General features: G+C 66.6%; 21 pseudogenes; all 21 read left to right on the forward strand.

Annotated features, from left to right (window-relative positions):
• The first annotated feature begins 754 nt into the window (after positions 1-754).
• On the forward strand, positions 755-873 carry LOC132358674 (5S ribosomal RNA; annotated as a pseudogene).
• A 911-nt stretch (positions 874-1,784) lies between these two features.
• LOC132358552 (5S ribosomal RNA) lies at positions 1,785-1,903 on the forward strand (annotated as a pseudogene).
• An 896-nt stretch (positions 1,904-2,799) lies between these two features.
• Positions 2,800-2,918, forward strand: LOC132358280 (5S ribosomal RNA; annotated as a pseudogene).
• Positions 2,919-3,827: 909 nt separating this feature from the next.
• Positions 3,828-3,946, forward strand: LOC132358675 (5S ribosomal RNA; annotated as a pseudogene).
• Positions 3,947-4,855: 909 nt separating this feature from the next.
• On the forward strand, positions 4,856-4,974 carry LOC132358677 (5S ribosomal RNA; annotated as a pseudogene).
• A 911-nt stretch (positions 4,975-5,885) lies between these two features.
• Positions 5,886-6,004, forward strand: LOC132358553 (5S ribosomal RNA; annotated as a pseudogene).
• An 896-nt stretch (positions 6,005-6,900) lies between these two features.
• On the forward strand, positions 6,901-7,019 carry LOC132358281 (5S ribosomal RNA; annotated as a pseudogene).
• Positions 7,020-7,928: 909 nt separating this feature from the next.
• Positions 7,929-8,047, forward strand: LOC132358678 (5S ribosomal RNA; annotated as a pseudogene).
• Positions 8,048-8,958: 911 nt separating this feature from the next.
• On the forward strand, positions 8,959-9,077 carry LOC132358460 (5S ribosomal RNA; annotated as a pseudogene).
• Positions 9,078-9,973: 896 nt separating this feature from the next.
• LOC132358282 (5S ribosomal RNA) lies at positions 9,974-10,092 on the forward strand (annotated as a pseudogene).
• Positions 10,093-11,001: 909 nt separating this feature from the next.
• Positions 11,002-11,120, forward strand: LOC132358679 (5S ribosomal RNA; annotated as a pseudogene).
• A 910-nt stretch (positions 11,121-12,030) lies between these two features.
• Positions 12,031-12,149, forward strand: LOC132358461 (5S ribosomal RNA; annotated as a pseudogene).
• An 896-nt stretch (positions 12,150-13,045) lies between these two features.
• Positions 13,046-13,164, forward strand: LOC132358283 (5S ribosomal RNA; annotated as a pseudogene).
• Positions 13,165-14,073: 909 nt separating this feature from the next.
• On the forward strand, positions 14,074-14,192 carry LOC132358680 (5S ribosomal RNA; annotated as a pseudogene).
• A 911-nt stretch (positions 14,193-15,103) lies between these two features.
• Positions 15,104-15,222, forward strand: LOC132358463 (5S ribosomal RNA; annotated as a pseudogene).
• Positions 15,223-16,118: 896 nt separating this feature from the next.
• Positions 16,119-16,237, forward strand: LOC132358284 (5S ribosomal RNA; annotated as a pseudogene).
• Positions 16,238-17,146: 909 nt separating this feature from the next.
• LOC132358681 (5S ribosomal RNA) lies at positions 17,147-17,265 on the forward strand (annotated as a pseudogene).
• Positions 17,266-18,176: 911 nt separating this feature from the next.
• Positions 18,177-18,295, forward strand: LOC132358464 (5S ribosomal RNA; annotated as a pseudogene).
• An 896-nt stretch (positions 18,296-19,191) lies between these two features.
• On the forward strand, positions 19,192-19,310 carry LOC132358286 (5S ribosomal RNA; annotated as a pseudogene).
• Positions 19,311-20,219: 909 nt separating this feature from the next.
• LOC132358683 (5S ribosomal RNA) lies at positions 20,220-20,338 on the forward strand (annotated as a pseudogene).
• A 911-nt stretch (positions 20,339-21,249) lies between these two features.
• On the forward strand, positions 21,250-21,368 carry LOC132358554 (5S ribosomal RNA; annotated as a pseudogene).
• The last annotated feature ends 462 nt before the right edge of the window (positions 21,369-21,830 follow it).

The following is a 21,830-nucleotide window of genomic DNA, read 5'->3' on the forward strand; positions in this document are numbered from 1 at the left end:
CCAGAAGGCGGCCCTGGAAGGCAGCCGCACCCCAGCCTCTCCCGGGGTGGCTGGCCCGGACCCAGACTCCGCTGCAGGCCCGGGTGAAGATCGTGAGGCCCGCGAGGCCCTCGACCTGCCCGTGGCCAACCCAACCAGCGCCCATCTGCGCCGCAGCCACCTGTCTGCCTCTGTGTCTCTCCACAGCTCCCTCCGGAAAAAGCCCACCCTCCGCTGTTTCGCCATGGCCGGGGGCGGGAGCGGGGTCCTGGGCCGGTCCGGTTCTCCGGGCCAGCCGGCCACCATGCGCTGGGAACTGTGCTCAGCGGGTGGCGTGTGGGCAAGGGTGGCCTTGCTGGGTCCAAGGGGCCGTGCCGCATCAATGGTGGCTCCCAGTGGCTTTGGGCTAACTGCCTTCAGGCAGGAGGGCCAGCCCGGCCGCGGCTGGACTGCACCTAGCACTGCGTGGGTGGACAGGGTGGGGAATGCCCAAGGGACCGTGGACCACGGACCCTTAAGCCTTCAGAGCCACGTCTTTGTGAGCGTCGAGCGGGATCTGGGGCGGTTCGCCATGCGCCTATGTGCCTGGATGTTCCCGCCAGAACTGAGCTGCTAGAGCGTCCAAGACTCCACCACACCCGGACCCCGAAGCCTGCTATCGCCTGCCTGGGCGGGCCGCAGGGCCGTGCTGCAGAGGGCTGGTCGCCGGACTGGCGGTAATTTGCCAGCACCAGGTAAGCTGAGCCTCAAGAGGCACCCCGTGGGCCCCGCTGCCTTCTATGGCCATACCACCCTATACGCACCCCATCTCGTCTGATTTCCGAAGCTAAGCAGGGTCGGGTCTGTTTACTACCTGGATGGGAGACCACCTGGGAATACTAGGTGCTGTAGTATTTTTTGCCCCCCGATTGCCCTTTTCTTGTAGTGGCCGGTACTCAAGGCTTCCTCTGCCCCCGCCGGGCACTGCTGCAGGCCTCATCTACTCAGGCCTCTCCCGACACAGCGTGCGCCGGAGGGGGCCATCCCCGCCGGTCTGGCTGGACATGCCCCCAGAAGGCGGCCCTGGAAGGCAACCGCACGCCAGCCGCTGCCGGGGTGGCTGGCCCGGACCCAGACACCGCCGCAGGCCCGGGTGAAGATCGTGAGGCCCGCGAGGCCCTCGACCTGCACCTGGCCGACCACACCAGCGCCCCTCCACGCCGCAGCCACCCGTCTGCCCGTGTGTCTCTCCACAGCTCCCTCCGGAAAAAGCCCACACTCCACTCTTTCACCACGGCCGGGGGCGGGAGTGGGGTCGTGGGCCGGGAATGGTTCTCCGGGCCGGCCGGTCACCGGGTGCAGGGAACTTTGCTCAGCATTTGGCGGAGGGGCAAGGGTGGCCTTGCTGGGTCTAAGGGGTCTTGCCGACTCAATGGTGCCTCCCAGTGGCTTCAGGCCAACTGCCGTCGGGCAGGAGGGCCAGCCTGGCCGCGGCCGGGCTTCACCTAGAACTGTGTGGGCAGACAGGGTGGCGAATGCCCAAAGGACCGTGGGCCACGGGCCCTTAAGCCCCCGGGGCCACGTCCTTGTGGGCGTCAAGCGGGATCTGGGGCAGAGGGCCAAGCTCCTATGGGCCTGGAGGGTCCCGCCTGACCTGAGCTGCGAGGTCTCCCACGAGTCCGCCAATCCCGGGTGCCCGAGGCCTCCTGTTGCCTGCCTTGGTGGGCGGGCTGGGCCGTGCCGGAGAGGGTTGGCTGCCGGGCTGTCGGCAAGCCCCAGCACCAGGGAAGCTAAGCCTCAAGAGGCACCCCGTGGCCCCCGCAGCCTTCTACCGCCATACCACCCTGAACGCGCCCGATATCGTCTGATCCTGGAAGCTAAGCAGGGTCGGGCCTGCTTAGTACTTGGATGGGAGACCACATGGAAATACCAGGTGCTGTAGGCTTTTTTGCCTCCCACTATAAATTCTCCTTTAGGCGCCCACGGCTGATGCCGCCTCCGCCTCTGCAGGCCTCACCTCCTCAGGGCCCTCCCAACACAGCGTGCTCTGGAGGGGGCGCTCCCCGCAGGTCTGGATGGAAATGCGGCCAGAAGGCGGCCCTGGAAGATAGCCATAAACCAGCCGCTCCCGTGGTGGCTGGCCCGCAGCCAGACTGCGCCGCACGCCCAGCTGAAGGCCGTGAGGCAGGCGATGCCCTCGACCTACAACTGGCCGTCCCCACCAGCGCGCATCCACGCCGCAGCCACCTAATTGCCCGTGTGTCTCTATACAGCTCCCTCCAGAAAAAGCCCACCCTCTGCCGTTTCGCTACGGCTGGAGGCAGGAGCGGAGTCGTGGGCCGTGACTGGTTCTCCAGGTCGGCTGACCTCCAGGCATCGGAACTGTGCTTGGCGGGTGGCGTGGCTGAAAGGGTAGTTTGCTGGGGCTAAGAGGCCGTGGCAGCCCAACGGTGGATCCCAGTGGCTTTGGGCCAACTGCCGTCGAGCAGGAAGGCCGGCCCGGCCATGGCTGGGCTGCTCCTAGAACTGCGAGGGTGGACAGGTTGTGTAATGCCCAAGGGACAGCAGGCCACTGGCCCTTAAGCCTCTGAGGCCACGTCCTTGTGAGCGTCGAGCGGGATCTGAGGTGGAGCGTCAAGCGCCTACGGGTCCGGAGGTTCCCGCCCGAACAGGGTTGCAAGGTCGCCCAAGACTCTGCCACCTCCGGGTCCCTGAGGCCTCCTGTCGCCTGCCTGGGCAGGCAGCAGGGCCGTGCAGCAGAGGGCTGGTCGCCGGACTGGTGGTAATTCGCCAGCACCAGCTAAGCTGAGCCTCAAGAGTCACCCCGTGGCCCCTGCTGCCTTCTACGGCCATACCACCCTAAACGCACCCCATCTCGTCTGACCTCGGAAGCTAAGCAGGGTCGGGTCTGTTTACTACCTGGATGGGAGACCACCTGGGAATACTAGGTGCTGTAGTATTTTTTGCCCCCCGATCTGCCTTTTCTTGTCATCGCCGGTGCTCAAGGCTTCCGCTGCTCCCGCCGGGCACTGCTGCAGGCCTCATCTACTCAGGCCTCTCGCAACACAGCGTGCGCCAGAGGGGGCCCACCCAGCCGGTCTGGGTGGACATGCCGCCAGAAGGCGGCCCTGGAAGGCAGCCGCACCCCAGCCTCTCCCGGGGTGGCTGGCCCGGACCCAGACTCCGCTGCAGGCCCGGGTGAAGATCGTGAGGCCCGCGAGGCCCTCGACCTGCCCGTGGCCAACCCAACCAGCGCCCATCTGCGCCGCAGCCACCTGTCTGCCTCTGTGTCTCTCCACAGCTCCCTCCGGAAAAAGCCCACCCTCCGCTGTTTCGCCATGGCCGGGGGCGGGAGCGGGGTCCTGGGCCGGTCCGGTTCTCCGGGCCAGCCGGCCACCATGCGCTGGGAACTGTGCTCAGCGGGTGGCGTGTGGGCAAGGGTGGCCTTGCTGGGTCCAAGGGGCCGTGCCGCATCAATGGTGGCTCCCAGTGGCTTTGGGCTAACTGCCTTCAGGCAGGAGGGCCAGCCCGGCCGCGGCTGGACTGCACCTAGCACTGCGTGGGTGGACAGGGTGGGGAATGCCCAAGGGACCGTGGACCACGGACCCTTAAGCCTTCAGAGCCACGTCTTTGTGAGCGTCGAGCGGGATCTGGGGCGGTTCGCCATGCGCCTATGTGCCTGGATGTTCCCGCCAGAACTGAGCTGCTAGAGCGTCCAAGACTCCACCACACCCGGACCCCGAAGCCTGCTATCGCCTGCCTGGGCGGGCCGCAGGGCCGTGCTGCAGAGGGCTGGTCGCCGGACTGGCGGTAATTTGCCAGCACCAGGTAAGCTGAGCCTCAAGAGGCACCCCGTGGGCCCCGCTGCCTTCTATGGCCATACCACCCTATACGCACCCCATCTCGTCTGATTTCCGAAGCTAAGCAGGGTCGGGTCTGTTTACTACCTGGATGGGAGACCACCTGGGAATACTAGGTGCTGTAGTATTTTTTGCCCCCCGATTGCCCTTTTCTTGTAGTGGCCGGTACTCAAGGCTTCCTCTGCCCCCGCCGGGCACTGCTGCAGGCCTCATCTACTCAGGCCTCTCCCGACACAGCGTGCGCCGGAGGGGGCCATCCCCGCCGGTCTGGCTGGACATGCCCCCAGAAGGCGGCCCTGGAAGGCAACCGCACGCCAGCCGCTGCCGGGGTGGCTGGCCCGGACCCAGACACCGCCGCAGGCCCGGGTGAAGATCGTGAGGCCCGCGAGGCCCTCGACCTGCCCGTGGCCAACCCAACCAGCGCCCATCTGCGCCGCAGCCACCTGTCTGCCTCTGTGTCTCTCCACAGCTCCCTCCGGAAAAAGCCCACCCTCCGCTGTTTCGCCATGGCCGGGGGCGGGAGCGGGGTCCTGGGCCGGTCCGGTTCTCCGGGCCAGCCGGCCACCATGCGCTGGGAACTGTGCTCAGCGGGTGGCGTGTGGGCAAGGGTGGCCTTGCTGGGTCCAAGGGGCCGTGCCGCATCAATGGTGGCTCCCAGTGGCTTTGGGCTAACTGCCTTCAGGCAGGAGGGCCAGCCCGGCCGCGGCTGGACTGCACCTAGCACTGCGTGGGTGGACAGGGTGGGGAATGCCCAAGGGACCGTGGACCACGGACCCTTAAGCCTTCAGAGCCACGTCTTTGTGAGCGTCGAGCGGGATCTGGGGCGGTTCGCCATGCGCCTATGTGCCTGGATGTTCCCGCCAGAACTGAGCTGCTAGAGCGTCCAAGACTCCACCACACCCGGACCCCGAAGCCTGCTATCGCCTGCCTGGGCGGGCCGCAGGGCCGTGCTGCAGAGGGCTGGTCGCCGGACTGGCGGTAATTTGCCAGCACCAGGTAAGCTGAGCCTCAAGAGGCACCCCGTGGGCCCCGCTGCCTTCTATGGCCATACCACCCTATACGCACCCCATCTCGTCTGATTTCCGAAGCTAAGCAGGGTCGGGTCTGTTTACTACCTGGATGGGAGACCACCTGGGAATACTAGGTGCTGTAGTATTTTTTGCCCCCCGATTGCCCTTTTCTTGTAGTGGCCGGTACTCAAGGCTTCCTCTGCCCCCGCCGGGCACTGCTGCAGGCCTCATCTACTCAGGCCTCTCCCGACACAGCGTGCGCCGGAGGGGGCCATCCCCGCCGGTCTGGCTGGACATGCCCCCAGAAGGCGGCCCTGGAAGGCAACCGCACGCCAGCCGCTGCCGGGGTGGCTGGCCCGGACCCAGACACCGCCGCAGGCCCGGGTGAAGATCGTGAGGCCCGCGAGGCCCTCGACCTGCACCTGGCCGACCACACCAGCGCCCCTCCACGCCGCAGCCACCCGTCTGCCCGTGTGTCTCTCCACAGCTCCCTCCGGAAAAAGCCCACACTCCACTCTTTCACCACGGCCGGGGGCGGGAGTGGGGTCGTGGGCCGGGAATGGTTCTCCGGGCCGGCCGGTCACCGGGTGCAGGGAACTTTGCTCAGCATTTGGCGGAGGGGCAAGGGTGGCCTTGCTGGGTCTAAGGGGTCTTGCCGACTCAATGGTGCCTCCCAGTGGCTTCAGGCCAACTGCCGTCGGGCAGGAGGGCCAGCCTGGCCGCGGCCGGGCTTCACCTAGAACTGTGTGGGCAGACAGGGTGGCGAATGCCCAAAGGACCGTGGGCCACGGGCCCTTAAGCCCCCGGGGCCACGTCCTTGTGGGCGTCAAGCGGGATCTGGGGCAGAGGGCCAAGCTCCTATGGGCCTGGAGGGTCCCGCCTGACCTGAGCTGCGAGGTCTCCCACGAGTCCGCCAATCCCGGGTGCCCGAGGCCTCCTGTTGCCTGCCTTGGTGGGCGGGCTGGGCCGTGCCGGAGAGGGTTGGCTGCCGGGCTGTCGGCAAGCCCCAGCACCAGGGAAGCTAAGCCTCAAGAGGCACCCCGTGGCCCCCGCAGCCTTCTACCGCCATACCACCCTGAACGCGCCCGATATCGTCTGATCCTGGAAGCTAAGCAGGGTCGGGCCTGCTTAGTACTTGGATGGGAGACCACATGGAAATACCAGGTGCTGTAGGCTTTTTTGCCTCCCACTATAAATTCTCCTTTAGGCGCCCACGGCTGATGCCGCCTCCGCCTCTGCAGGCCTCACCTCCTCAGGGCCCTCCCAACACAGCGTGCTCTGGAGGGGGCGCTCCCCGCAGGTCTGGATGGAAATGCGGCCAGAAGGCGGCCCTGGAAGATAGCCATAAACCAGCCGCTCCCGTGGTGGCTGGCCCGCAGCCAGACTGCGCCGCACGCCCAGCTGAAGGCCGTGAGGCAGGCGATGCCCTCGACCTACAACTGGCCGTCCCCACCAGCGCGCATCCACGCCGCAGCCACCTAATTGCCCGTGTGTCTCTATACAGCTCCCTCCAGAAAAAGCCCACCCTCTGCCGTTTCGCTACGGCTGGAGGCAGGAGCGGAGTCGTGGGCCGTGACTGGTTCTCCAGGTCGGCTGACCTCCAGGCATCGGAACTGTGCTTGGCGGGTGGCGTGGCTGAAAGGGTAGTTTGCTGGGGCTAAGAGGCCGTGGCAGCCCAACGGTGGATCCCAGTGGCTTTGGGCCAACTGCCGTCGAGCAGGAAGGCCGGCCCGGCCATGGCTGGGCTGCTCCTAGAACTGCGAGGGTGGACAGGTTGTGTAATGCCCAAGGGACAGCAGGCCACTGGCCCTTAAGCCTCTGAGGCCACGTCCTTGTGAGCGTCGAGCGGGATCTGAGGTGGAGCGTCAAGCGCCTACGGGTCCGGAGGTTCCCGCCCGAACAGGGCTGCAAGGTCGCCCAAGACTCTGCCACCTCCGGGTCCCCGAGGCCTCCTGTCGCCTGCCTGGGCAGGCAGCAGGGCCGTGCAGCAGAGGGCTGGTCGCCGGACTGGTGGTAATTCGCCAGCACCAGCTAAGCTGAGCCTCAAGAGTCACCCCGTGGCCCCCGCTGCCTTCTACGGCCATACCACCCTAAACGCACCCCATCTCGTCTGACCTCGGAAGCTAAGCAGGGTCGGGTCTGTTTACTACCTGGATGGGAGACCACCTGGGAATACTAGGTGCTGTAGTATTTTTTGCCCCCCGATCTGCCTTTTCTTGTCATCGCCGGTGCTCAAGGCTTCCGCTGCTCCCGCCGGGCACTGCTGCAGGCCTCATCTACTCAGGCCTCTCGCAACACAGCGTGCGCCAGAGGGGGCCCACCCAGCCGGTCTGGGTGGACATGCCGCCAGAAGGCGGCCCTGGAAGGCAGCCGCACCCCAGCCTCTCCCGGGGTGGCTGGCCCGGACCCAGACTCCGCTGCAGGCCCGGGTGAAGATCGTGAGGCCCGCGAGGCCCTCGACCTGCCCGTGGCCAACCCAACCAGCGCCCATCTGCGCCGCAGCCACCTGTCTGCCTCTGTGTCTCTCCACAGCTCCCTCCGGAAAAAGCCCACCCTCCGCTGTTTCGCCATGGCCGGGGGCGGGAGCGGGGTCCTGGGCCGGTCCGGTTCTCCGGGCCAGCCGGCCACCATGCGCTGGGAACTGTGCTCAGCGGGTGGCGTGTGGGCAAGGGTGGCCTTGCTGGGTCCAAGGGGCCGTGCCGCATCAATGGTGGCTCCCAGTGGCTTTGGGCTAACTGCCTTCAGGCAGGAGGGCCAGCCCGGCCGCGGCTGGACTGCACCTAGCACTGCGTGGGTGGACAGGGTGGGGAATGCCCAAGGGACCGTGGACCACGGACCCTTAAGCCTTCAGAGCCACGTCTTTGTGAGCGTCGAGCGGGATCTGGGGCGGTTCGCCATGCGCCTATGTGCCTGGATGTTCCCGCCAGAACTGAGCTGCTAGAGCGTCCAAGACTCCACCACACCCGGACCCCGAAGCCTGCTATCGCCTGCCTGGGCGGGCCGCAGGGCCGTGCTGCAGAGGGCTGGTCGCCGGACTGGCGGTAATTTGCCAGCACCAGGTAAGCTGAGCCTCAAGAGGCACCCCGTGGGCCCCGCTGCCTTCTATGGCCATACCACCCTATACGCACCCCATCTCGTCTGATTTCCGAAGCTAAGCAGGGTCGGGTCTGTTTACTACCTGGATGGGAGACCACCTGGGAATACTAGGTGCTGTAGTATTTTTTGCCCCCCGATTGCCCTTTTCTTGTAGTGGCCGGTACTCAAGGCTTCCTCTGCCCCCGCCGGGCACTGCTGCAGGCCTCATCTACTCAGGCCTCTCCCGACACAGCGTGCGCCGGAGGGGGCCATCCCCGCCGGTCTGGCTGGACATGCCCCCAGAAGGCGGCCCTGGAAGGCAACCGCACGCCAGCCGCTGCCGGGGTGGCTGGCCCGGACCCAGACACCGCCGCAGGCCCGGGTGAAGATCGTGAGGCCCGCGAGGCCCTCGACCTGCACCTGGCCGACCACACCAGCGCCCCTCCACGCCACAGCCACCCGTCTGCCCGTGTGTCTCTCCACAGCTCCCTCCGGAAAAAGCCCACACTCCACTCTTTCACCACGGCCGGGGGCGGGAGTGGGGTCGTGGGCCGGGAATGGTTCTCCGGGCCGGCCGGTCACCGGGTGCAGGGAACTTTGCTCAGCATTTGGCGGAGGGGCAAGGGTGGCCTTGCTGGGTCTAAGGGGTCTTGCCGACTCAATGGTGCCTCCCAGTGGCTTCAGGCCAACTGCCATCGGGCAGGAGGGCCAGCCTGGCCGCGGCCGGGCTTCACCTAGAACTGTGTGGGCAGACAGGGTGGCGAATGCCCAAAGGACCGTGGGCCACGGGCCCTTAAGCCCCCGGGGCCACGTCCTTGTGGGCGTCAAGCGGGATCTGGGGCAGAGGGCCAAGCTCCTATGGGCCTGGAGGGTCCCGCCTGACCTGAGCTGCGAGGTCTCCCACGAGTCCGCCAATCCCGGGTGCCCGAGGCCTCCTGTTGCCTGCCTTGGTGGGCGGGCTGGGCCGTGCCGGAGAGGGTTGGCTGCCGGGCTGTCGGCAAGCCCCAGCACCAGGGAAGCTAAGCCTCAAGAGGCACCCCGTGGCCCCCGCAGCCTTCTACCGCCATACCACCCTGAACGCGCCCGATATCGTCTGATCCTGGAAGCTAAGCAGGGTCGGGCCTGCTTAGTACTTGGATGGGAGACCACATGGGAATACCAGGTGCTGTAGGCTTTTTTGCCTCCCACTATAAATTCTCCTTTAGGCGCCCACGGCTGATGCCGCCTCCGCCTCTGCAGGCCTCACCTCCTCAGGGCCCTCCCAACACAGCGTGCTCTGGAGGGGGCGCTCCCCGCAGGTCTGGATGGAAATGCGGCCAGAAGGCGGCCCTGGAAGATAGCCATAAACCAGCCGCTCCCGTGGTGGCTGGCCCGCAGCCAGACTGCGCCGCACGCCCAGGTGAAGGCCGTGAGGCACGCGAAGCCCTCCACCTACAACTGGCCGTCCCCACCAGCGCGCATCCACGCCGCAGCCACCTAATTGCCCGTGTGTCTCTATACAGCTCCCTCCGGAAAAAGCCCACCCTCTGCCGTTTCGCTACGGCTGGAGGCAGGAGCGGGGTCGTGGGCCGTGACTGGTTCTCCAGGTCGGCTGACCTCCAGGCATCGGAACTGTGCTTGGCGGGTGGCGTGGCTGAAAGGGTAGTTTGCTGGGGCTAAGAGGCCGTGGCAGCCCAACGGTGGATCCCAGTGGCTTTGGGCCAACTGCCGTCGAGCAGGAAGGCCGGCCCGGCCATGGCTGGGCTGCTCCTAGAACTGCGAGGGTGGACAGGTTGTGTAATGCCCAAGGGACAGCAGGCCACTGGCCCTTAAGCCTCTGAGGCCACGTCCTTGTGAGCGTCGAGCGGGATCTGAGGTGGAGCGTCAAGCGCCTACGGGTCCGGAGGTTCCCGCCCGAACAGGGCTGCAAGGTCGCCCAAGACTCTGCCACCTCCGGGTCCCCGAGGCCTCCTGTCGCCTGCCTGGGCAGGCAGCAGGGCCGTGCAGCAGAGGGCTGGTCGCCGGACTGGTGGTAATTCGCCAGCACCAGCTAAGCTGAGCCTCAAGAGTCACCCCGTGGCCCCCGCTGCCTTCTACGGCCATACCACCCTAAACGCACCCCATCTCGTCTGACCTCGGAAGCTAAGCAGGGTCGGGTCTGTTTACTACCTGGATGGGAGACCACCTGGGAATACTAGGTGCTGTAGTATTTTTTGCCCCCCGATCTGCCTTTTCTTGTCATCGCCGGTGCTCAAGGCTTCCGCTGCTCCCGCCGGGCACTGCTGCAGGCCTCATCTACTCAGGCCTCTCGCAACACAGCGTGCGCCAGAGGGGGCCCACCCAGCCGGTCTGGGTGGACATGCCGCCAGAAGGCGGCCCTGGAAGGCAGCCGCACCCCAGCCTCTCCCGGGGTGGCTGGCCCGGACCCAGACTCCGCTGCAGGCCCGGGTGAAGATCGTGAGGCCCGCGAGGCCCTCGACCTGCCCGTGGCCAACCCAACCAGCGCCCATCTGCGCCGCAGCCACCTGTCTGCCTCTGTGTCTCTCCACAGCTCCCTCCGGAAAAAGCCCACCCTCCGCTGTTTCGCCATGGCCGGGGGCGGGAGCGGGGTCCTGGGCCGGTCCGGTTCTCCGGGCCAGCCGGCCACCATGCGCTGGGAACTGTGCTCAGCGGGTGGCGTGTGGGCAAGGGTGGCCTTGCTGGGTCCAAGGGGCCGTGCCGCATCAATGGTGGCTCCCAGTGGCTTTGGGCTAACTGCCTTCAGGCAGGAGGGCCAGCCCGGCCGCGGCTGGACTGCACCTAGCACTGCGTGGGTGGACAGGGTGGGGAATGCCCAAGGGACCGTGGACCACGGACCCTTAAGCCTTCAGAGCCACGTCTTTGTGAGCGTCGAGCAGGATCTGGGGCGGTTCGCCATGCGCCTATGTGCCTGGATGTTCCCGCCAGAACTGAGCTGCTAGAGCGTCCAAGACTCCACCACACCCGGACCCCGAAGCCTGCTATCGCCTGCCTGGGCGGGCCGCAGGGCCGTGCTGCAGAGGGCTGGTCGCCGGACTGGCGGTAATTTGCCAGCACCAGGTAAGCTGAGCCTCAAGAGGCACCCCGTGGGCCCCGCTGCCTTCTATGGCCATACCACCCTATACGCACCCCATCTCGTCTGATTTCCGAAGCTAAGCAGGGTCGGGTCTGTTTACTACCTGGATGGGAGACCACCTGGGAATACTAGGTGCTGTAGTATTTTTTGCCCCCCGATTGCCCTTTTCTTGTAGTGGCCGGTACTCAAGGCTTCCTCTGCCCCCGCCGGGCACTGCTGCAGGCCTCATCTACTCAGGCCTCTCCCGACACAGCGTGCGCCGGAGGGGGCCATCCCCGCCGGTCTGGCTGGACATGCCCCCAGAAGGCGGCCCTGGAAGGCAACCGCACGCCAGCCGCTGCCGGGGTGGCTGGCCCGGACCCAGACACCGCCGCAGGCCCGGGTGAAGATCGTGAGGCCCGCGAGGCCCTCGACCTGCACCTGGCCGACCACACCAGCGCCCCTCCATGCCGCAGCCACCCGTCTGCCCGTGTGTCTCTCCACAGCTCCCTCCGGAAAAAGCCCACACTCCACTCTTTCACCACGGCCGGGGGCGGGAGTGGGGTCGTGGGCCGGGAATGGTTCTCCGGGCCGGCCGGTCACCGGGTGCAGGGAACTTTGCTCAGCATTTGGCGGAGGGGCAAGGGTGGCCTTGCTGGGTCTAAGGGGTCTTGCCGACTCAATGGTGCCTCCCAGTGGCTTCAGGCCAACTGCCGTCGGGCAGGAGGGCCAGCCTGGCCGCGGCCGGGCTTCACCTAGAACTGTGTGGGCAGACAGGGTAGCGAATGCCCAAAGGACCGTGGGCCACGGGCCCTTAAGCCCCCGGGGCCACGTCCTTGTGGGCGTCAAGCGGGATCTGGGGCAGAGGGCCAAGCTCCTATGGGCCTGGAGGGTCCCGCCTGACCTGAGCTGCGAGGTCTCCCACGAGTCCGCCAATCCCGGGTGCCCGAGGCCTCCTGTCGCCTGCCTTGGTGGGCGGCTGGGCCGTGCCGGAGAGGGTTGGCTGCCGGGCTGTCGGCAAGCCCCAGCACCAGGGAAGCTAAGCCTCAAGAGGCACCCCGTGGCCCCCGCAGCCTTCTACCGCCATACCACCCTGAACGCGCCCGATATCGTCTGATCCTGGAAGCTAAGCAGGGTCGGGCCTGCTTAGTACTTGGATGGGAGACCACATGGGAATACCAGGTGCTGTAGGCTTTTTTGCCTCCCACTATAAATTCTCCTTTAGGCGCCCACGGCTGATGCCGCCTCCGCCTCTGCAGGCCTCACCTCCTCAGGGCCCTCCCAACACAGCGTGCTCTGGAGGGGGCGCTCCCCGCAGGTCTGGATGGAAATGCGGCCAGAAGGCGGCCCTGGAAGATAGCCATAAACCAGCCGCTCCCGTGGTGGCTGGCCCGCAGCCAGACTGCGCCGCACGCCCAGGTGAAGGCCGTGAGGCACGCGAAGCCCTCCACCTACAACTGGCCGTCCCCACCAGCGCGCATCCACGCCGCAGCCACCTAATTGCCCGTGTGTCTCTATACAGCTCCCTCCGGAAAAAGCCCACCCTCTGCCGTTTCGCTACGGCTGGAGGCAGGAGCGGGGTCGTGGGCCGTGACTGGTTCTCCAGGTCGGCTGACCTCCAGGCATCGGAACTGTGCTTGGCGGGTGGCGTGGCTGAAAGGGTAGTTTGCTGGGGCTAAGAGGCCGTGGCAGCCCAACGGTGGATCCCAGTGGCTTTGGGCCAACTGCCGTCGAGCAGGAAGGCCGGCCCGGCCATGGCTGGGCTGCTCCTAGAACTGCGAGGGTGGACAGGTTGTGTAATGCCCAAGGGACAGCAGGCCACTGGCCCTTAAGCCTCTGAGGCCACGTCCTTGTGAGCGTCGAGCGGGATCTGAGGTGGAGCGTCAAGCGCCTACGGGTCCGGAGGTTCCCGCCCGAACAGGGCTGCAAGGTCGCCCAAGACTCTGCCACCTCCGGGTCCCCGAGGCCTCCTGTCGCCTGCCTGGGCAGGCAGCAGGGCCGTGCAGCAGAGGGCTGGTCGCCGGACTGGTGGTAATTCGCCAGCACCAGCTAAGCTGAGCCTCAAGAGTCACCCCGTGGCCCCCGCTGCCTTCTACGGCCATACCACCCTAAACGCACCCCATCTCGTCTGACCTCGGAAGCTAAGCAGGGTCGGGTCTGTTTACTACCTGGATGGGAGACCACCTGGGAATACTAGGTGCTGTAGTATTTTTTGCCCCCCGATCTGCCTTTTCTTGTCATCGCCGGTGCTCAAGGCTTCCGCTGCTCCCGCCGGGCACTGCTGCAGGCCTCATCTACTCAGGCCTCTCGCAACACAGCGTGCGCCAGAGGGGGCCCACCCAGCCGGTCTGGGTGGACATGCCGCCAGAAGGCGGCCCTGGAAGGCAGCCGCACCCCAGCCTCTCCCGGGGTGGCTGGCCCGGACCCAGACTCCGCTGCAGGCCCGGGTGAAGATCGTGAGGCCCGCGAGGCCCTCGACCTGCCCGTGGCCAACCCAACCAGCGCCCATCTGCGCCGCAGCCACCTGTCTGCCTCTGTGTCTCTCCACAGCTCCCTCCGGAAAAAGCCCACCCTCCGCTGTTTCGCCATGGCCGGGGGCGGGAGCGGGGTCCTGGGCCGGTCCGGTTCTCCGGGCCAGCCGGCCACCATGCGCTGGGAACTGTGCTCAGCGGGTGGCGTGTGGGCAAGGGTGGCCTTGCTGGGTCCAAGGGGCCGTGCCGCATCAATGGTGGCTCCCAGTGGCTTTGGGCTAACTGCCTTCAGGCAGGAGGGCCAGCCCGGCCGCGGCTGGACTGCACCTAGCACTGCGTGGGTGGACAGGGTGGGGAATGCCCAAGGGACCGTGGACCACGGACCCTTAAGCCTTCAGAGCCACGTCTTTGTGAGCGTCGAGCGGGATCTGGGGCGGTTCGCCATGCGCCTATGTGCCTGGATGTTCCCGCCAGAACTGAGCTGCTAGAGCGTCCAAGACTCCACCACACCCGGACCCCGAAGCCTGCTATCGCCTGCCTGGGCGGGCCGCAGGGCCGTGCTGCAGAGGGCTGGTCGCCGGACTGGCGGTAATTTGCCAGCACCAGGTAAGCTGAGCCTCAAGAGGCACCCCGTGGGCCCCGCTGCCTTCTATGGCCATACCACCCTATACGCACCCCATCTCGTCTGATTTCCGAAGCTAAGCAGGGTCGGGTCTGTTTACTACCTGGATGGGAGACCACCTGGGAATACTAGGTGCTGTAGTATTTTTTGCCCCCCGATTGCCCTTTTCTTGTAGTGGCCGGTACTCAAGGCTTCCTCTGCCCCCGCCGGGCACTGCTGCAGGCCTCATCTACTCAGGCCTCTCCCGACACAGCGTGCGCCGGAGGGGGCCATCCCCGCCGGTCTGGCTGGACATGCCCCCAGAAGGCGGCCCTGGAAGGCAACCGCACGCCAGCCGCTGCCGGGGTGGCTGGCCCGGACCCAGACACCGCCGCAGGCCCGGGTGAAGATCGTGAGGCCCGCGAGGCCCTCGACCTGCACCTGGCCGACCACACCAGCGCCCCTCCACGCCGCAGCCACCCGTCTGCCCGTGTGTCTCTCCACAGCTCCCTCCGGAAAAAGCCCACACTCCACTCTTTCACCACGGCCGGGGGCGGGAGTGGGGTCGTGGGCCGGGAATGGTTCTCCGGGCCGGCCGGTCACCGGGTGCAGGGAACTTTGCTCAGCATTTGGCGGAGGGGCAAGGGTGGCCTTGCTGGGTCTAAGGGGTCTTGCCGACTCAATGGTGCCTCCCAGTGGCTTCAGGCCAACTGCCGTCGGGCAGGAGGGCCAGCCTGGCCGCGGCCGGGCTTCACCTAGAACTGTGTGGGCAGACAGGGTGGCGAATGCCCAAAGGACCGTGGGCCACGGGCCCTTAAGCCCCCGGGGCCACGTCCTTGTGGGCGTCAAGCGGGATCTGGGGCAGAGGGCCAAGCTCCTATGGGCCTGGAGGGTCCCGCCTGACCTGAGCTGCGAGGTCTCCCACGAGTCCGCCAATCCCGGGTGCCCGAGGCCTCCTGTTGCCTGCCTTGGTGGGCGGGCTGGGCCGTGCCGGAGAGGGTTGGCTGCCGGGCTGTCGGCAAGCCCCAGCACCAGGGAAGCTAAGCCTCAAGAGGCACCCCGTGGCCCCCGCAGCCTTCTACCGCCATACCACCCTGAACGCGCCCGATATCGTCTGATCCTGGAAGCTAAGCAGGGTCGGGCCTGCTTAGTACTTGGATGGGAGACCACATGGGAATACCAGGTGCTGTAGGCTTTTTTGCCTCCCACTATAAATTCTCCTTTAGGCGCCCACGGCTGATGCCGCCTCCGCCTCTGCAGGCCTCACCTCCTCAGGGCCCTCCCAACACAGCGTGCTCTGGAGGGGGCGCTCCCCGCAGGTCTGGATGGAAATGCGGCCAGAAGGCGGCCCTGGAAGATAGCCATAAACCAGCCGCTCCCGTGGTGGCTGGCCCGCAGCCAGACTGCGCCGCACGCCCAGGTGAAGGCCGTGAGGCACGCGAAGCCCTCCACCTACAACTGGCCGTCCCCACCAGCGCGCATCCACGCCGCAGCCACCTAATTGCCCGTGTGTCTCTATACAGCTCCCTCCGGAAAAAGCCCACCCTCTGCCGTTTCGCTACGGCTGGAGGCAGGAGCGGGGTCGTGGGCCGTGACTGGTTCTCCAGGTCGGCTGACCTCCAGGCATCGGAACTGTGCTTGGCGGGTGGCGTGGCTGAAAGGGTAGTTTGCTGGGGCTAAGAGGCCGTGGCAGCCCAACGGTGGATCCCAGTGGCTTTGGGCCAACTGCCGTCGAGCAGGAAGGCCGGCCCGGCCATGGCTGGGCTGCTCCTAGAACTGCGAGGGTGGACAGGTTGTGTAATGCCCAAGGGACAGCAGGCCACTGGCCCTTAAGCCTCTGAGGCCACGTCCTTGTGAGCGTCGAGCGGGATCTGAGGTGGAGCGTCAAGCGCCTACGGGTCCGGAGGTTCCCGCCCGAACAGGGCTGCAAGGTCGCCCAAGACTCTGCCACCTCCGGGTCCCCGAGGCCTCCTGTCGCCTGCCTGGGCAGGCAGCAGGGCCGTGCAGCAGAGGGCTGGTCGCCGGACTGGTGGTAATTCGCCAGCACCAGCTAAGCTGAGCCTCAAGAGTCACCCCGTGGCCCCCGCTGCCTTCTACGGCCATACCACCCTAAACGCACCCCATCTCGTCTGACCTCGGAAGCTAAGCAGGGTCGGGTCTGTTTACTACCTGGATGGGAGACCACCTGGGAATACTAGGTGCTGTAGTATTTTTTGCCCCCCGATCTGCCTTTTCTTGTCATCGCCGGTGCTCAAGGCTTCCGCTGCTCCCGCCGGGCACTGCTGCAGGCCTCATCTACTCAGGCCTCTCGCAACACAGCGTGCGCCAGAGGGGGCCCACCCAGCCGGTCTGGGTGGACATGCCGCCAGAAGGCGGCCCTGGAAGGCAGCCGCACCCCAGCCTCTCCCGGGGTGGCTGGCCCGGACCCAGACTCCGCTGCAGGCCCGGGTGAAGATCGTGAGGCCCGCGAGGCCCTCGACCTGCCCGTGGCCAACCCAACCAGCGCCCATCTGCGCCGCAGCCACCTGTCTGCCTCTGTGTCTCTCCACAGCTCCCTCCGGAAAAAGCCCACCCTCCGCTGTTTCGCCATGGCCGGGGGCGGGAGCGGGGTCCTGGGCCGGTCCGGTTCTCCGGGCCAGCCGGCCACCATGCGCTGGGAACTGTGCTCAGCGGGTGGCGTGTGGGCAAGGGTGGCCTTGCTGGGTCCAAGGGGCCGTGCCGCATCAATGGTGGCTCCCAGTGGCTTTGGGCTAACTGCCTTCAGGCAGGAGGGCCAGCCCGGCCGCGGCTGGACTGCACCTAGCACTGCGTGGGTGGACAGGGTGGGGAATGCCCAAGGGACCGTGGACCACGGACCCTTAAGCCTTCAGAGCCACGTCTTTGTGAGCGTCGAGCGGGATCTGGGGCGGTTCGCCATGCGCCTATGTGCCTGGATGTTCCCGCCAGAACTGAGCTGCTAGAGCGTCCAAGACTCCACCACACCCGGACCCCGAAGCCTGCTATCGCCTGCCTGGGCGGGCCGCAGGGCCGTGCTGCAGAGGGCTGGTCGCCGGACTGGCGGTAATTTGCCAGCACCAGGTAAGCTGAGCCTCAAGAGGCACCCCGTGGGCCCCGCTGCCTTCTATGGCCATACCACCCTATACGCACCCCATCTCGTCTGATTTCCGAAGCTAAGCAGGGTCGGGTCTGTTTACTACCTGGATGGGAGACCACCTGGGAATACTAGGTGCTGTAGTATTTTTTGCCCCCCGATTGCCCTTTTCTTGTAGTGGCCGGTACTCAAGGCTTCCTCTGCCCCCGCCGGGCACTGCTGCAGGCCTCATCTACTCAGGCCTCTCCCGACACAGCGTGCGCCGGAGGGGGCCATCCCCGCCGGTCTGGCTGGACATGCCCCCAGAAGGCGGCCCTGGAAGGCAACCGCACGCCAGCCGCTGCCGGGGTGGCTGGCCCGGACCCAGACACCGCCGCAGGCCCGGGTGAAGATCGTGAGGCCCGCGAGGCCCTCGACCTGCACCTGGCCGACCACACCAGCGCCCCTCCACGCCGCAGCCACCCGTCTGCCCGTGTGTCTCTCCACAGCTCCCTCCGGAAAAAGCCCACACTCCACTCTTTCACCACGGCCGGGGGCGGGAGTGGGGTCGTGGGCCGGGAATGGTTCTCCGGGCCGGCCGGTCACCGGGTGCAGGGAACTTTGCTCAGCATTTGGCGGAGGGGCAAGGGTGGCCTTGCTGGGTCTAAGGGGTCTTGCCGACTCAATGGTGCCACCCAGTGGCTTCAGGCCAACTGCCGTCGGGCAGGAGGGCCAGCCTGGCCGCGGCCGGGCTTCACCTAGAACTGTGTGGGCAGACAGGGTGGCGAATGCCCAAAGGACCGTGGGCCACGGGCCCTTAAGCCCCCGGGGCCACGTCCTTGTGGGCGTCAAGCGGGATCTGGGGCAGAGGGCCAAGCTCCTATGGGCCTGGAGGGTCCCGCCTGACCTGAGCTGCGAGGTCTCCCACGAGTCCGCCAATCCCGGGTGCCCGAGGCCTCCTGTCGCCTGCCTTGGTGGGCGGGCTGGGCCGTGCCGGAGAGGGTTGGCTGCCGGGCTGTCGGCAAGCCCCAGCACCAGGGAAGCTAAGCCTCAAGAGGCACCCCGTGGCCCCCGCAGCCTTCTACCGCCATACCACCCTGAACGCGCCCGATATCGTCTGATCCTGGAAGCTAAGCAGGGTCGGGCCTGCTTAGTACTTGGATGGGAGACCACATGGGAATACCAGGTGCTGTAGGCTTTTTTGCCTCCCACTATAAATTCTCCTTTAGGCGCCCACGGCTGATGCCGCCTCCGCCTCTGCAGGCCTCACCTCCTCAGGGCCCTCCCAACACAGCGTGCTCTGGAGGGGGCGCTCCCCGCAGGTCTGGATGGAAATGCGGCCAGAAGGCGGCCCTGGAAGATAGCCATAAACCAGCCGCTCCCGTGGTGGCTGGCCCGCAGCCAGACTGCGCCGCACGCCCAGGTGAAGGCCGTGAGGCACGCGAAGCCCTCGACCTACAACTGGCCGTCCCCACCAGCGCGCATCCACGCCGCAGCCACCTAATTGCCCGTGTGTCTCTATACAGCTCCCTCCAGAAAAAGCCCACCCTCTGCCGTTTCGCTACGGCTGGAGGCAGGAGCGGGGTCGTGGGCCGTGACTGGTTCTCCAGGTCGGCTGACCTCCAGGCATCGGAACTGTGCTTGGCGGGTGGCGTGGCTGAAAGGGTAGTTTGCTGGGGCTAAGAGGCCGTGGCAGCCCAACGGTGGATCCCAGTGGCTTTGGGCCAACTGCCGTCGAGCAGGAAGGCCGGCCCGGCCATGGCTGGGCTGCTCCTAGAACTGCGAGGGTGGACAGGTTGTGTAATGCCCAAGGGACAGCAGGCCACTGGCCCTTAAGCCTCTGAGGCCACGTCCTTGTGAGCGTCGAGCGGGATCTGAGGTGGAGCGTCAAGCGCCTACGGGTCCGGAGGTTCCCGCCCGAACAGGGCTGCAAGGTCGCCCAAGACTCTGCCACCTCCGGGTCCCCGAGGCCTCCTGTCGCCTGCCTGGGCAGGCAGCAGGGCCGTGCAGCAGAGGGCTGGTCGCCGGACTGGTGGTAATTCGCCAGCACCAGCTAAGCTGAGCCTCAAGAGTCACCCCGTGGCCCCCGCTGCCTTCTACGGCCATACCACCCTAAACGCACCCCATCTCGTCTGACCTCGGAAGCTAAGCAGGGTCGGGTCTGTTTACTACCTGGATGGGAGACCACCTGGGAATACTAGGTGCTGTAGTATTTTTTGCCCCCCGATCTGCCTTTTCTTGTCATCGCCGGTGCTCAAGGCTTCCGCTGCTCCCGCCGGGCACTGCTGCAGGCCTCATCTACTCAGGCCTCTCGCAACACAGCGTGCGCCAGAGGGGGCCCACCCAGCCGGTCTGGGTGGACATGCCGCCAGAAGGCGGCCCTGGAAGGCAGCCGCACCCCAGCCTCTCCCGGGGTGGCTGGCCCGGACCCAGACTCCGCTGCAGGCCCGGGTGAAGATCGTGAGGCCCGCGAGGCCCTCGACCTGCCCGTGGCCAACCCAACCAGCGCCCATCTGCGCCGCAGCCACCTGTCTGCCTCTGTGTCTCTCCACAGCTCCCTCCGGAAAAAGCCCACCCTCCACTGTTTCGCCATGGCCGGGGGCGGGAGCGGGGTCCTGGGCCGGTCCGGTTCTCCGGGCCAGCCGGCCACCATGCGCTGGGAACTGTGCTCAGCGGGTGGCGTGTGGGCAAGGGTGGCCTTGCTGGGTCCAAGGGGCCGTGCCGCATCAATGGTGGCTCCCAGTGGCTTTGGGCTAACTGCCTTCAGGCAGGAGGGCCAGCCCGGCCGCGGCTGGACTGCACCTAGCACTGCGTGGGTGGACAGGGTGGGGAATGCCCAAGGGACCGTGGACCACGGACCCTTAAGCCTTCAGAGCCACGTCTTTGTGAGCGTCGAGCGGGATCTGGGGCGGTTCGCCATGCGCCTATGTGCCTGGATGTTCCCGCCAGAACTGAGCTGCTAGAGCGTCCAAGACTCCACCACACCCGGACCCCGAAGCCTGCTATCGCCTGCCTGGGCGGGCCGCAGGGCCGTGCTGCAGAGGGCTGGTCGCCGGACTGGCGGTAATTTGCCAGCACCAGGTAAGCTGAGCCTCAAGAGGCACCCCGTGGGCCCCGCTGCCTTCTATGGCCATACCACCCTATACGCACCCCATCTCGTCTGATTTCCGAAGCTAAGCAGGGTCGGGTCTGTTTACTACCTGGATGGGAGACCACCTGGGAATACTAGGTGCTGTAGTATTTTTTGCCCCCCGATTGCCCTTTTCTTGTAGTGGCCGGTACTCAAGGCTTCCTCTGCCCCCGCCGGGCACTGCTGCAGGCCTCATCTACTCAGGCCTCTCCCGACACAGCGTGCGCCGGAGGGGGCCATCCCCGCCGGTCTGGCTGGACATGCCCCCAGAAGGCGGCCCTGGAAGGCAACCGCACGCCAGCCGCTGCCGGGGTGGCTGGCCCGGACCCAGACACCGCCGCAGGCCCGGGTGAAGATCGTGAGGCCCGCGAGGCCCTCGACCTGCACCTGGCCGACCACACCAGCGCCCCTCCACGCCGCAGCCACCCGTCTGCCCGTGTGTCTCTCCACAGCTCCCTCCGGAAAAAGCCCACACTCCACTCTTTCACCACGGCCGGGGGCGGGAGTGGGGTCGTGGGCCGGGAATGGTTCTCCGGGCCGGCCGGTCACCGGGTGCAGGGAACTTTGCTCAGCATTTGGCGGAGGGGCAAGGGTGGCCTTGCTGGGTCTAAGGGGTCTTGCCGACTCAATGGTGCCTCCCAGTGGCTTCAGGCCAACTGCCGTCGGGCAGGAGGGCCAGCCTGGCCGCGGCCGGGCTTCACCTAGAACTGTGTGGGCAGACAGGGTGGCGAATGCCCAAAGGACCGTGGGCCACGGGCCCTTAAGCCCCCGGGGCCACGTCCTTGTGGGCGTCAAGCGGGATCTGGGGCAGAGGGCCAAGCTCCTATGGGCCTGGAGGGTCCCGCCTGACCTGAGCTGCGAGGTCTCCCACGAGTCCGCCAATCCCGGGTGCCCGAGGCCTCCTGTCGCCTGCCTTGGTGGGCGGGCTGGGCCGTGCCGGAGAGGGTTGGCTGCCGGGCTGTCGGCAAGCCCCAGCACCAGGGAAGCTAAGCCTCAAGAGGCACCCCGTGGCCCCCGCAGCCTTCTACCGCCATACCACCCTGAACGCGCCCGATATCGTCTGATCCTGGAAGCTAAGCAGGGTCGGGCCTGCTTAGTACTTGGATGGGAGACCACATGGAAATACCAGGTGCTGTAGGCTTTTTTGCCTCCCACTATAAATTCTCCTTTAGGCGCCCACGGCTGATGCCGCCTCCGCCTCTGCAGGCCTCACCTCCTCAGGGCCCTCCCAACACAGCGTGCTCTGGAGGGGGCGCTCCCCGCAGGTCTGGATGGAAATGCGGCCAGAAGGCGGCCCTGGAAGATAGCCATAAACCAGCCGCTCCCGTGGTGGCTGGCCCGCAGCCAGACTGCGCCGCACGCCCAGCTGAAGGCCGTGAGGCAGGCGACGCCCTCGACCTACAACTGGCCGTCCCCACCAGCGCGCATCCACGCCGCAGCCACCTAATTGCCCGTGTGTCTCTATACAGCTCCCTCCGGAAAAAGCCCACCCTCTGCCGTTTCGCTACGGCTGGAGGCAGGAGCGGGGTCGTGGGCCGTGACTGGTTCTCCAGGTCGGCTGACCTCCAGGCATCGGAACTGTGCTTGGCGGGTGGCGTGGCTG

Source organism: Balaenoptera ricei, unplaced genomic scaffold (genome assembly GCF_028023285.1).
Source record: "Balaenoptera ricei isolate mBalRic1 unplaced genomic scaffold, mBalRic1.hap2 scaffold_149, whole genome shotgun sequence".
NCBI lineage: Eukaryota > Metazoa > Chordata > Mammalia > Artiodactyla > Balaenopteridae > Balaenoptera > Balaenoptera ricei.